A 15,000-nucleotide genomic window follows, 5' to 3' on the forward strand; every position below is an offset into this window, starting at 1 on the left:
TACATATTTAATACATGGCCGCAGCAATTTTGCTGTATTGTTTTTTGCATATTGAGTAAATGTCCGCAACAATTTTGTTCTATAATTATTTGACATATTATGTAAATCTCCGCAACAATTTTGTTCTATTGATTTTTTTTACATATAATGTACATGTCCGCAACTATTTTTTCTATGTTTTTTTACATATTTGCTACATACCCGCAACAATTTTGTTCTATTGATTTTTTACATATTAAATACATATCCGCAACAATTTTGTTTTATTGTTTTTTTTTTACATATTAAATACATGTCCGCAACAGTTTTGTTCTTAGGTTTTTCATTATCATTCAAACACTACCGTATTTTAATATACGGTATAATTGGCAGTTTTAGTCATTTATAACTGCTTTAAAGATTCCCCGCTCACTCATATTTCGGCCAAATTTCAAACAATTATTACAATTCACTTTCTCAGCTATATTGCGGAAAAAAATCAATTTTCTCTCAGTATAACAAAAGTTATGATGAATTTACTGGTGTTCAAAATCGTAAACATAATGTAAGAAGGTGAGCGACGTTTTTATGACTGTTTTCCATAGAAACCACGTCGCTTGAGCGACTATGTTTCTTCTAATTCGAAATGAGAAGTAACAAGTGAGAATGAAAACATTGAATGAAGTTGTGATGCCTAAGAAAAAAAATGAAATGGAGATAATTATGGGGATTTTATTGAAAGCAGACGAGTGTCATACATTGTTATTACATATGTGTTCATGGGGGAAATATAGGACTTAAATCACACAAGAATAAGTGAATTTATTGGAATCCTGGAAAAATAATGGATTACAATAGAAAAATGCGAGCATAAAAAGTAATATTGTCAAGCTTAAACATGGAAAAATAAATAACTAGTTGTTAAAACTGGAAAAGAAAAGGGCAAGATATTCTAATAATATATATAATTTTATAAGTTAAATTATTGCAGCATTAATTTATTTAATTCAATTTATAACATCATATAATCAATTCGTAATGCTGCAATATGTTTAGTTATAAAATGTATTATATTTTTTAATCGAATATCTTGGCCTTTTCTTTTCCAGTTTTAACAACTAGTCCTTTTCTTTTCCATGTTTAACCTTAACCATATTACTTTTCATGCTCGCAAGTTTTTATTGTAATCCAAAAATGATTTAACAAACTTTTGACTACTGATACTGATTTTTTTCTCATAGGCATCATCACTTATCAAGGCCCAGAGGTCACTCGAGGATAAGGGTTAAAGAGTGTACAGTAGAGAATTGGACAATAAAGTAATCGTTAGTAATGGAGATTCGGTAAATTTGTTAACTTATATGGAACGGCTCATCAGAACTTGTTTACATTAGACTTGAAGACAACCATATTGTAGTCAGATGGAAAGCAAAAGACGGAAGTATTCCATAGGCGTGTAGTTTTAAGAAAGAAGCTTTGCTCATCGAATCTACTTTTAGGTTTAGGCACAGATAAGGAGTGTGGGAAATTACTGCCTGTGGTTTCTGCCAGACGGGTGTTTCTTGTGAAGGTTTGGCGAGGGGGGGGCATGTATTAGAGCTCAGTCGAGCACTTGCCATGAAAATAACGACAAAGCAGAGACAAACTCGCAATATATCTCCTGTGAGAAAAAGGTTGCAGTGAATATAAAAAAGAGGCTACGATTCGTGAAAAAAGACCATTGCAAGAATAAATTAAAAACTATTTTTTAAAAAAATTGTTATAAAGCGCATAGTTCTCCTATGTTTTAAAATCCTTGCTAAAGAACACAGACTAACAAGCATGAAATTTTATGACAATATAGAATCTTTGGATTTTTAGCTCCGTAAGGAAGCGTCATATAATCTATCGCCTGATAACATATTTTGTGTACACATGAAATTATGAATATATCTGTACTCCTATAATTTTGTTTTATTTGATTATTTTGTGTGCGTGTGCGTGTGTGTGTGTGCGCGCGCGTGTGTGTACTGATATTCATATAAAAACAACAACTTTTTTTTCAAGTGCAGCATCTGCAGAACAGATACTACACCTTGATCCCGGCCCGAAGGCCAAGAACAACAGGGTATTTATTTGCTCCCCCACCGAGCAAATTAGGCGCAAGGCCGATTTTTAATGTGAGGAGTGAAGAGGAAATGGGGACCAACTCCCCGGGGAGTAGGGGAGCTGGATAGTGACAATTGGTGTGAAGGGTTGCCCCTACATTGACCAAGGACTTATATGTGGTGATGCCCCCCACATATTGTCTTTGCTTGCAGTATCTGCCGGAACAGATGGTGTTTATTTGCTCCCCCACTGAGCAAATTAGGCACAAGGCCGTTTTTAATGTGAGGTAAAAACCAGCTCCCCTAAAAGTAGGCAAAAAGGGGGCACTCTGGTTACCAAAAATAATAATTGTCCCAGTATAGAGGGTTTCCCCTCCATTGACTGGTACAAATTATCTTAAGTGCAGCATCTGCCGGAACAGATACTACACTTTGATCCAGACCAAAAGGCCAAGAAAAGCTTAAAAAGCTAAAAAAAACAACTGAAAAAAAGACAAATCTCTTTTCTATCTATTTAAAAAGAAAATACAACTTTGTTATATATGGGTCGATGAATTGCATTCATCCGCAAAATATCTAGCAAATATGCATATTTTTTAAACATTCATTTCAATTATCAGGTTTTTTTTACTCAGGTAGCGATCATCTTAAGTTAACTATTACGTGAAATTATGTTCATGCAGATATTCTACATGATTTATACTTGCGTAATATCTGCGTAAAAAAGTTTATAGTAAACACAAACCTCTTTCTGTATGTATTTATGTAAACTTATAAATATTTGTATGAATTTTTTCCTACCAAAATTCTGTGTCAGTTTTTGGTTTGTATACACAAAACTTAATATATAGTGTATTCGAACTCTTGTGATACTTTATATTTGGGGCTAAGCCAGTGAAAATCGGTGTGAAAATTTAAAATAAAAATGAAATTTGCTAGGAAAATCCCTACCAATGACATAACGAATATGCATATGTGATCTAAGAGCTATTGTTTAATGTTTTTATTTTTAGCCCTACTGCAAACATGTTTTCATAGCTCGGGAACTTACGTCAAAGAAAATAGTATATCGGATGCTAAACGTTGTGGTTTCGATTCTCGGTGGTAGCGCACAAGTGATTTTTAATTTTTTAATCGTTGCTATATATTGGGTCAAATATAATATAATAATAAAAACGAAATCTGCATTAATCAAAGTATCATATTTAAGCGTATTTTACGACCGGGCAATATCGATTGGCCTGCTAGTATATATATATATATATATATATATATATATATATATATATATATATATTGTTGAAAATATAATTTTTGTATATATATATATATATATATATTGTTGAAAATATGATTTTTGTATATATATATATATATATATATATATATATATATATATATATATATATATATATATATTGTTTTTAGGTAAAAAATGTACGTTCGTAAATAATTGAATATATCCGAAACATAACGCAAAATCAAAAACAAATAACATGTAAGCAAATCGCGATATATCAAAAAAGTCGGGCCCCTATTTCGAATCTCGCTAGATTCAGACACTCTGATGAGTTGTAGACGACGAAACACGTGTCAGTGGATGATTATATTAAAAAAAAAGAAAAAGACACATAATATATATACCGCTATGTTAGAATCTATATCCGAATATGAAATTGATCTCTTATCATCGGATAATTACTCGTCGGTGCAGATCACAAACACATATCCAGGAATGGTTATGTATTTGCAGATTAATAACAGACATTACGTATAGTAGCCCCAAATAGTCGCTCCCTCAATATCTCTCTCTCTCTCTCTCTCTCTCTATATATATATATATATATATATATATATATATAATGTCTGTTATTAATCTGCAAATACAATACCATTCTTGGATATGTGTTTGTGATCTGCACCGACTAGTAACTCTCCGGTGATAAGAGATCAATTTCGTATTCGGATACACATTCTAATATACACGCGCACGCATGTTTATTTACGAGTATGCGTGTGTGAAATGTCTGGGTACACGAAAAAGAAGCAAACTAATTTTATGAATGAGTGTAGTATCAGTTGAAGTATTCCTCCCTTATACCACCCTCCGCTGTCTGTGTCTGCTAGTCTTGGAGGCATTACCAATTTTGCGCACCCCCCCTCGCATCTAAAAGTTTGCAGGCGCCTATTCTAGTCGTAGCCCATTGCGTTGGAATTTTGTTTTTCTGGGAGTAGGCGAACAATAAACTTTAAGAACATATACTTGCTTTTACAGAGCAAAACACCGATCTTCGCAAAGCGTAAGGCACTAACACACATACACAAGCTCCCAACATCACACACGCAAACTCAATTAGCTGGAGTTTCCGAGGTTGCCGGAGGAATATGTAAGAAACCTATAATAGTACTTCTATCGCTAAAACTCATATTTTTTAATTGATTTATTAATATAATATTCTGCTTATTATTTTCTTAGTTTATCTGTATGTTACGCCTTGAAAAATGTCCTAATACGTTAACTTAACGTAAGTTAAGTTAAGATAAGATTGCAGACCCTTTTCTGGACTCTAAGAGGGAGAGACTAGTGGTAGAGGCACCAGTTCAGATGTGGCAAAAATACTCCACGCATGGAAAAGAACGCAAAAAATCGTAAATAAACGTGACGTCTTTGCCGTTGCGTCCATCGCACACCCCGGAAGTGACTAACGTTAAAATAAAGGCTTGTCGATCGAAACGAATGGATGACTTTCGTAAATATCTGCGAAAAAAAAACGACCCCTCCAGCTGAGGGTGAAGGAATTAATGTTTTTTGCCAATCTTTCAATATTTGTCGTCTGAAACTTCGAGGTTTAATACGATACCGGTTTCGTTACGTTCCGACGCGTCTATAAAAAGTGTTAGGCAGACATACATATATACATACATACATACATACATTTAAACAGACAGGTGAGGTTTATATTATAGAAGATGGCCTGAATTAATGTTTAAAATGCAAAAGTCAAGTATCCTGATGCAATTGTGCTGTAAAATAAAACATTAATTTCGAACGCGCCACTGTCATACTAAAGAACCTACTGTTTATATGTCGAGTCTTTCGGCTGATGTGGTAATAACACTTCTCAAAGTCACTCGTGATGTTAGGCTGTGTAAAGTGTTAACTTTGTCCAAAATCGCCTGTTCCTTCTTTCGCTGGATTATTTCGATTATCGATTATCACTACTTATGGAAGACATCAAAATTCAAAATGGATCAAATATCACTGTCAAGCACATAATGTACCTTCGTTTGAAATATCAGAAAAATCAGTTCAACCGTTTTAGAGTGCATAGGTACTAACGCACACATGCATACACACAGAGATACACACGATGCTCTTTCTATATAATATTAAAGATTTTCTTCCACAAACAGGGAAAAATACTGTGGAATATATATATATATATATATATATATATATATATATATATAAGTGAACGTGTCTGTTTGTGTGTCTTTGTACATTTCCCTACGCAATAACTCTGTTAATTTTTAGTCTACAGACTCGAAATTTGATATACAAGGTACACAGATTTGGGAAAATCGAGGTTATCGGTTTTCATCCAGAAATTTGGCTGTTAAGGGGGCAAAGTTCAACGATTTTACCTTTGAGAACTCTACAAAACTACTCCACCAATTTTGGGTCCAAACACTTGAAATTTTAGATATAGGTTCCTTGGACATGGATCTAACTTAATCACCTGATTAAACCAGTCATAAAAAAACGTCGCTCACTTAGTTACGTTTTTTTTTTTTTTTTTTTTTACCAAACAATACATATTAAGGAGTGAAAATAGGGGTCAAATTATAAAAAATTGACCTTTTTTTTTTTTTGCTCAACATACACCTCCAAATCCCCGGGCAAAGCCGGGCTGAAATGCTAGTTCGAATATAAAGAAAGTATTTACTAAGGTATTATGTATTTGACGATTTGGCCAATTGAACATTCTTACTTCATACAATAAAACTGATGTCTATATAATATGCTTTTAAGAAAACTATTACTGTTTCCAATTCAGTTAATAGTTTCATATGTATCATTTAAACACGGTAGTATTTAAATATATGGTTAACAGTATGGTTAAGTAACAGCTTTAGTAAATTAAAACAGCTTTAAAGCTTCATCGTCCACTCATTTTTAAACCAAATTTCAAACAATTATTGCAGATTATATATCAGTTTCTAAGCTATATTGTGAAAAAAAATTAATTTGCGTTCAGTATCATTTTAGAATTCAGGCGAAAAGTCATCTCCCTCTCAGTACCGACCAATAAGTATCCTGTGTGTCATGAGTAAGTTACTGAAATCCATATTAAATAAAGAAGTAGTCAACCACCTAAGCAGGAACAACCTTCTTAGTGGCATGCAATATGGTTTCCACTCTGCAAGATCTACAGCAGATGTTCTAACGGTCATATCTCATAGGATTAGTGAATCTCTTTACAAAGGTTTCCTTTCCAGGGTAATTGCTCTTGACATATCGAAGGCCTTCGATAAGGTATGGCATAAGGGCCTACTTCGGGAGATTTCCAGCTACGGTATCACTGGAAATGTTTTCTCAATTATTAAATCATTTCTCTCTGATAGGTTCATAAGAGTAGTTGTGTATGGGCAGAAATTAGAGGCCCACAGTATTAATGCTGAAGTCCCTCAGGGATCCATCCTGGGCCAACTCTCTTCCTGATTTACATCAATGATCTCACAAAACATATACTTAAATCATTCGTTGACATCTATGCTGATGACACGACCATCTATGGCAAAGTCCGTAAATGACAAAGTTCTCTCTGATTCTCTCTCCTCTGATCTTGAGCGTGTGGTACAGTGGGGGGGAAAGAGGTGGCTGGTTACTTTTAATGCATCCAAAACCAAGTACTATCTTTACATCAACTTTACATCAACGCTCTGATCCCCATCAATTGAAATAGATGGCTCTCGTCTTAGGGAGGTTCCATGTTTTGACAGCTTCTGGGTTTGACCTTTACTACTGATTTGAAATGGAACACGCACTTCAGGTCTGTTGCCAAGGGCGCTGGGAAAATGGTGGGTTCCTTCTACCGCCCCAGAAGATATCTCACTACTGATCCAATTATATATCTGTATAAAAGCCAAGTACGTTCAAGGATGGAGTACTGTTGCTACATCTGGGTAGGGGCTGCTAAAAGAGCCTATCCTGCATTGACAGAGTAAAAAAATAGACTTCGTGACTTAGTGGGGGATTCCCTTTTCTCTTCCCTGCAGCCGCCTTCCCACAGGAGAGACGTTGCGAGCCTGTCTGTTTTATTGCTATTTCCATGGAAAGTGCTCGTCTGAGCTCTAATCTCTGGTTCCCCGTGGACAATCTTTCACTTAAACCCCCCGTCTAGCTGAAACTACTGTCATTAATTTTACCCACCCTTTATCTGTGCCTAAATCCAAACGTAGATTCCATGAACAAAGCTTCTTTCTTAGAAGTGCACGCCTGTGGAACTCTCTTCCGTTTGCCTGTTTCCCACCTGACTACAACTTGGATGTCTTCAAGTCCAACATAACTTAATTTAACTTAATTAAGACACCCTATCAAATATCCAATACTAATGATTACTAAGATATTATCTCATTGATTACTGTACACACAATATCTCTTATCCCGAGTGGCTTCCGAGCCTTGATAAGTGGTGACCTCCATGTAAAAAAAAAGTAAAACAAGTTATGATGAATTTAGTGGTGTTCACAATGGTAAAAAAAAAGTAACTAAGTGAGCGACGTTTTTTTTATGACTGGTTTACATAGCAACCGATTCGCTTCAGGGACTACTGTTGCTACTAATTCACTGCTGTCGCGAAAAGAGAAGTAATAAGTCAAACAGACAGAATGACAGTATAAAAGGGAGATAATCTGGGTATTTTATTGAAGCAGACGAGTACCTTTAATTGTTATTACATATGTGTATGTTACGTTTATGGGGCAAAAACTAAGACTAAAATTAAACAAAGAACAAGTGAATTTATTGGAAGCTTAGAAAACTCATTAATTACAATAGAAAAATGCGAGCATGAAAAGTAATATGGATAAGATTAAACATAGAAAAGTAAAAACTGGAAAAGAAAAGGACAAGCTATTCTAGTAAAAAATATAATAAATGTATAACTTAAAATATTGCAGCATATTTTTTTGTTAAATTAGATTTAACAGTATATAATCAATTCTTAATGCTGCAATGATTATAGTTATAGATTTATTATATTTTTACAAGAATATCTTGTCCTTTTCTTTTACAGTTTTAACAACGAGTCCTGTACTTTTCCATGTTTAATCTTAACGATATTACTTTTCATTTTTCTATTGTAATTCATGAGTTTTCCAAGCTTCAAATAAATCCACTTGTTCTTTGTTTAATTTTTCTATTGTAATCATATATAGTTTAGTTTAACAGTTTTATTATGCCAGTTTATATTATCCTTAAAGATAGTATTAGCAGGAATAACTCTTTAACGCTTTTGACATGTTTTCCATGTGATTTGATGTAAGATAAAGGTATTCAATTAATTTAAGATACATAGTTAATTTTCCATATCTAGTTATCTTTAAATATCTTATTACGAGTGCTTTTAATAAGTTTCAAGACTTTTTTGTCCATGCATAAAAATGTTCATATCCTCTTAAAAATGCAGTATGTTATTGCTATACATCTTATGAGATGACTGACCAATCTTTATGATTTTCAGATTTAAAAAAAACTACAACAGGAATAATAATACAACCTATTAAATATGGGTTGTCACAGCGGGTGAATTTCGAAAATGAAATCTGGACGTGAGGACACTTCAGAAGAACGATATGCAATAAAATTCTGATTTAAACTTGGAAAAAATTGTCGTAGACACATTTTAAATGGTTAAAACTCATTTTGCGCCAACTTGCGTGAATCAAGTATCGGTTTATGAGTGGTATAAGAGACTCAAGAAAAGAAGGGAATCTGTGAGGAATACTGAGAGTTGAAAGAGGAGTTAGGAAGTCAGGACACCAGAGTTGATTGGCCAAATAAAGAATTTCATGGATAAGCACTGTCGTGTGTCTATAAATATAATACTTACACAGTTTGTGAGTTAGTGTGAGAAATGTACATACTATTATTCACGAGGGACTGAGGAGGCTGATGATTTGCGCGAAGTTTCTTCCGAGGGATTCTTCCTCCTTGTCACAGACTATGTGATTAAGATGGGCAAAAGACACTTGCTCAACCTCCCTTTAGTCCAGACCTTACTCCCTGTGACTTTTGGTTATTCCCTAAGCTTAAGGAAAACGTTAGTGGCTGTCGTATTGAGACACTTGAGGGGATGAAAGATGCTGTGACAATGGTTATTGACACGCTCTCACAAGAGAACTTCCAAGGATCCTTCAGAATTTGTTGGAACGACACAACAAGTGCATTACAGCCGGAGGGCATTACTTCGTAGAGATTAGGGTTTCATGTGTGTACTATGAATAAAACTTCAATATGAAAATATTTGGAAACTTATTGAAAGCACTCATATCTTCATATATATATTTACACACCTAATTAAAACTAACTGGATAGTAAACTTCAAATATCTAAAAGTATTTGAAATATCTAATAATAAATATCACCTGTCTGTTTAGATGTATGTATGTACGTACGTATGTATGTATGTATGTATGTATGTATTGTGCTTGGATCGAGAGGGCTCCCGTAAGCCGTGGTGAAGGCAGCCCTTCTAGGAGAAGCAAATCTCTGATTTAAAAAAAAAAATAAAGCGGGAGACCAGTACCCGCATTAAGCTGGTCTGCAGTTTAACTTGTTGTTGGCTATCTTGCTCTTGCTTGTTACTGGAGCTCAATATTTTGAACCGAGAGAGAAACCCAGCTTTCGTACAAAGCTAAGTCTCTGTAACATCATCTGTGTATAGATACTCCCTCAGGTATTTGTCTATTAAAATGGTCCTGTGGCGATGGAAGTCATTTTGGGCTCATGGACTTTAAGTGTCTGAAGGAGTGGCACTCGTCTGACAAGACGTTGCAATTAATGACCATGTGTGTATATAAGCCTAAACCTTTCGACTGAGGCGAGGGATTTTCACGAGATCGGTATCATTTTCAAGTTCAACGCTTCGGACGACAAATATCGAAGGATTGGCAAAAATATTAATCCCTTCACCCTTAACTGGACACTTTTCTACAGGGAGGGGTCGCGTTTTTTCGCCGATATTTTCGAAAGTCATCCCCTTCTTTTCGATTGTTTAGCATTAATTAAACCTATGTCGCTTCCGGTTTGGCGATGGGCGCAACAGCAAAGACGTCACGTGTTTTTCACGTTCTTTTCCTCCTTTGCAGTACGAGTTCGAGTCTGCTTGCCTACTACCACAGTTTAATTTATTTTTAGTTTTATTTTTTTTGCTCAAGAAACACCTCGAAACACACAGGCAAACCCTGGCAACGCCGGGTAGCCAGTCTAGTATCTAATAATCATAAAGTCTATACTCCTATAAATTTATTTAATTTGTGTGTGTGTGTGTGTGTTGATATTCATATTAAAACCCCTTTTTTCTATTTATAAAAAAAACAACAACTTTATATATGGGTTATATATGGATCGTGGAATTTCATTTATCTTCAAAATAGCTATCTAATTTACATATTCCTTAAACATTAATTTACATTAATTGTCTACTATTTTTTTTCAGTTTTATTATGGAATGATCACCTTTAGTTAAGTATTATGCATAATTATATTAGATGGAAAAATGCGCGCATGAAAAGTAATATTCTTAAGATTTTATTAAACCTGGAAAAGTAAAGGACAAGAAATTCAACCTGGAAAAGTAAAGAACAAGATATTCTAGTAAAGTAAAAAATAAGAATTTTTTAGACTTAAAATATTGCAGCTAAAAATAAAATTTGAATCTTGATAAATATTTTATTTATTATTTGCATATGTTGTTGTTTATTGTTGAGTTAGAAAGGGTGTCAGTCGCTGGATTGAACTTATTTCCCCCTCCATTATTTGCATATATTTATGTAGTGAAAATTGTTTGAATAAAATTAATTCATTAGTTAGTTAGTTAGTAGATGGAATTAATAATTTTATAATTTTATTATATCATAATTAGGATCATTTAATTCTTTTTAACTCAACAATAAACAACAACATATGCAAATAATAAATAAAATATTTATTAATATGAAAATTTTATTTTTAGCTGCAATATTTTAAGTCTAAAAAATTCTTATTTTTTACTTTACTAGAATATCTTGTTCTTTACTTTTCCAGGTTGAATTTCTTGTCCTTTACTTTTCCAGGTTTAATAAAATCTTAAGAATATTACTTTTCATGCACGCATTTTTCCATGTAATCCATGATTTTTCCAGGCATTGCTATTGTATTAATATATAAATTTATAATATTTATTAATGATTGTCAAAAAAAATTAGCTCTCAAACACACATTTATGCAATATTTATCATTCAATCATAGTAGTTCCGAGACAGGGTCTCTACCGAGACTGCGGTTCATGAATTCGTGTCTGTATAGAGCGTAAACTAACAAAAAAGAAGATGGCACTCGGTGTCTTGTTAGATATCGTTGGAGCTTTTGACAACATACCCTTCAATAGTATGTTCAAGTCGCTACGAGAACTAAATGTGCCACCAGTACTCATCCGATGGATCGAGTATATGGTGAGGCACAGAACAGTTCAAGTAGAACTACTGGGGGCAACTGTTACAAGGGAAGTAGTTAAATGAAACCCCCAAAGAGGGATTTTATCACCTTTACTATGGAACTGTATGCTGAATCCTATTTTAAAGGAGTTTAAAAATAGGAATATTTATGCCCAGTCTGATGCTGATGACATCGCAGTGCTGGTCGCGGGTTCAAAAGCATCATTGGTCAGACGCATTGCCAAAATGGGACTACATTTTTCATCAAATGTGATAACGAAAAATTTGAGTTTATTCAAAGAATATGTATATCATAGAATTCACTAACATTTTTAATCGATAAATTCACCATTTTTTGCTATAAAATCATAAGGAGAGTTAAAAAAAAATAAGTTATTAAAAAAAGTTCGGCTTTTTAATTATAAAAAAAAAACGATACACGGGATTGAACCTAAAATCTTTCAGCCAACCCCCGATACTCTAACCGTTACGCTAACATATCATATTGGTAGAATTGCAGTAAAATATATTTATATACAAAAGAAAATTATGCAAAATAAAAAAAAAGCGTTAGTCACTTATGTACTTACTCTCCTGTTTGTGAACCCACATATTCTGTTGTAACTTTTTTTCTACTGAACCAATTTTCGAAATTTTTTTTACAAAATGTAGCTAATGAGGTGTTCTATCCAACTATATAACCTGTTCAAAATTTGGTTGCGAATGGAATTAGTGGTGGGGGTTTTAATGTGTTTCGATTTATTCAATTTCGGACTTAAGCATATATTCAACCACTACTGCAGATATTTTTCATGAGTTATACTTGCGTAATATTTGCGCAAAAACGTTATAGCAAACCCTAACCTCTTTCTATATATATTTATGTATGCGTATATATATATATATATATATATATATATATATATATATATATATATATATTTGTTTAAAATATTTTGCTTAGCAATACCCTCTGCCAGATTTTTAGTGTACAGACATGAAACGTTATATATAGGGCACACGAACCCATGCGAAATTTTATATTTGGGCTTTAGCCGGGTAAATTTATTGCAAAAAGGGTGAAAATGGAAAAAAAATGGAATTTGCACAGTGTAGGTCGAAAGACGTAATTACGAATATAAATGTGTAGCGTAATAGCTATTGATTCCTGTTTTAATTTTTAGCCTTGTAGCAAACATGTTTTATAGCTAAGGCCATAACGTCAAAGGAAATAGTAAATCGTAAGCTAAAACTTTGGGTTTCGATTCTCGGCTGTGGCGCACGAGTAATGTTTTTAACACTTTTTAGATCATTATGATATAGTGGGTCCAATATAATATAATAACAAATACGAAATCTGAATGAATACAAATAACATATGTACATAAATACATAGCGTATTTTACAACCAAGCAATACCGGGAAGCTTACTGGTATATATATATATATATATATATATATATATATATATATATATATATATATATATATATATATATATATATATATATATATATACTAGCATTTCAGCCCGGCGTTGCCCGGGTGTTTGGAGGTGTATGCTGAGCAAAAAAAAAAAAAGAGTAATTTTTTTTTTTTAATTTGACCCCTATTATGACCCCTTAAAATTTATAGTTTCGGGCTCAAATTACTTTATTAAGTTAGATCTAGGTTCAAGGAACCTATATCTAAAATTTCAAGTTTCTAGACCACAAAATTGTCGGAGGAGTTTGGTAGAGTTCTTAACGGTCAAATCGTTGAAATTTTACCCCTTAACAGCCAAATTTCTGGCTGACACCCGGCACATCGATTTTCCCAAATCTCAGTACCCGATATTTCTAATTTCGAGTATATAGACTAAAAATTGACAGAGTTATTGCGTAGGGAAATGTACACAGACAGACAGACAGACAGACACGTTCACTTTTATAGATATATATATATATGACATTTAACCACATAAATGAATATACGAAAGTATAGATCTATGCGAAAACTTTAAGTATTTACTTCCACAGTGCTCAATATGTAGGTAGAGCTAGGTAGTAAGTTATAAAATATGCATGGCGATTAAGCTATACTGCTACTGTAGCTTAAAAATATATATGGCGATTAAGCTACACAGAATATTCCGCGTTTCATCCACGCTAGGATTCATCAGGCTTATGCATAAGCCTACCGTGAATGAAACGCAGAATATTCTGTGTAGCTTAATCGCCATATAAATTTTATAACTTACTTTATATATATATATATATATATATATATATATATAATGTATATATTACGCAAGTATAAAGCATGTAGAATATCTACATGAATATAATTACACGTAATAGTTAACTAAAGGTGATAATCTCATGAGAAAACCGAAAAAGAATAAGGAACAGACTGAAGAAGACCATATTCATTTCCACAGAAATGTATCTTAAAGATGCTTATGGTAATACATATCGTACAATATCAAAAAATAAACTTACAAGCCTTGGGGTAAAGTTATATCTTTAGGAGGTTTTTGACACTTTCTTTGCACAGAAGTCGTACTTGAACAATTTTTGAAGAATGCACACGTACCTTAAAAATGGAACTCTTACATCTTATGTAGTAATTTGGAACAAGAAAGAGAAAGAAGCTTCGTTAGCAGAAGTTAGTGTCCCCAAAAGATGCTGGGCTAAACGGAACTGCAAAAAAATACCAAAGTCTGATTTTAAAAGAATGTGGAAAATTAGGAAAATATGCATTATGCTATTAATTATAGGGACCAAGGGATATATAAAAAAGAATTAAAAATAATGCCTAGCAAATATACTTGTTGGACCAAGTGCAAGACAGAATACAATTGCAATTAAAAGCAAGGTTAGAGTCTTAGAATAAACTCTTGACGGAATATATAAGATGTAGGTGAAGATCTGTCATCTGGAAGGATCCTTATACACCAAAAAATTTAAATATATATATATATATATATATGTATATATATATATATATATATATATATATATATATATATATTTAAATTTTTTGGTGTATATATATATGTATATGTATTTTTTAATATAATATATGTATTTTTATGTATATATATATATATTTAAATTTTTTGGTGTATAAGGATCCTTCCAGATGACAGATTTTCACCTGCTTTCTTATATATACATCTTTTTTTCTCTTTTTCTTCCCCACGATGTCGAGTGGAAGAAAGTTTGATGAAGAGTCCACGTGATGTTGTTAACTA

Source organism: Euprymna scolopes, chromosome 39 (genome assembly GCF_053919585.1).
Source record: "Euprymna scolopes isolate OS-2025 chromosome 39, ASM5391958v1, whole genome shotgun sequence".
Taxonomy (NCBI): Eukaryota; Metazoa; Mollusca; class Cephalopoda; order Sepiida; family Sepiolidae; genus Euprymna; species Euprymna scolopes.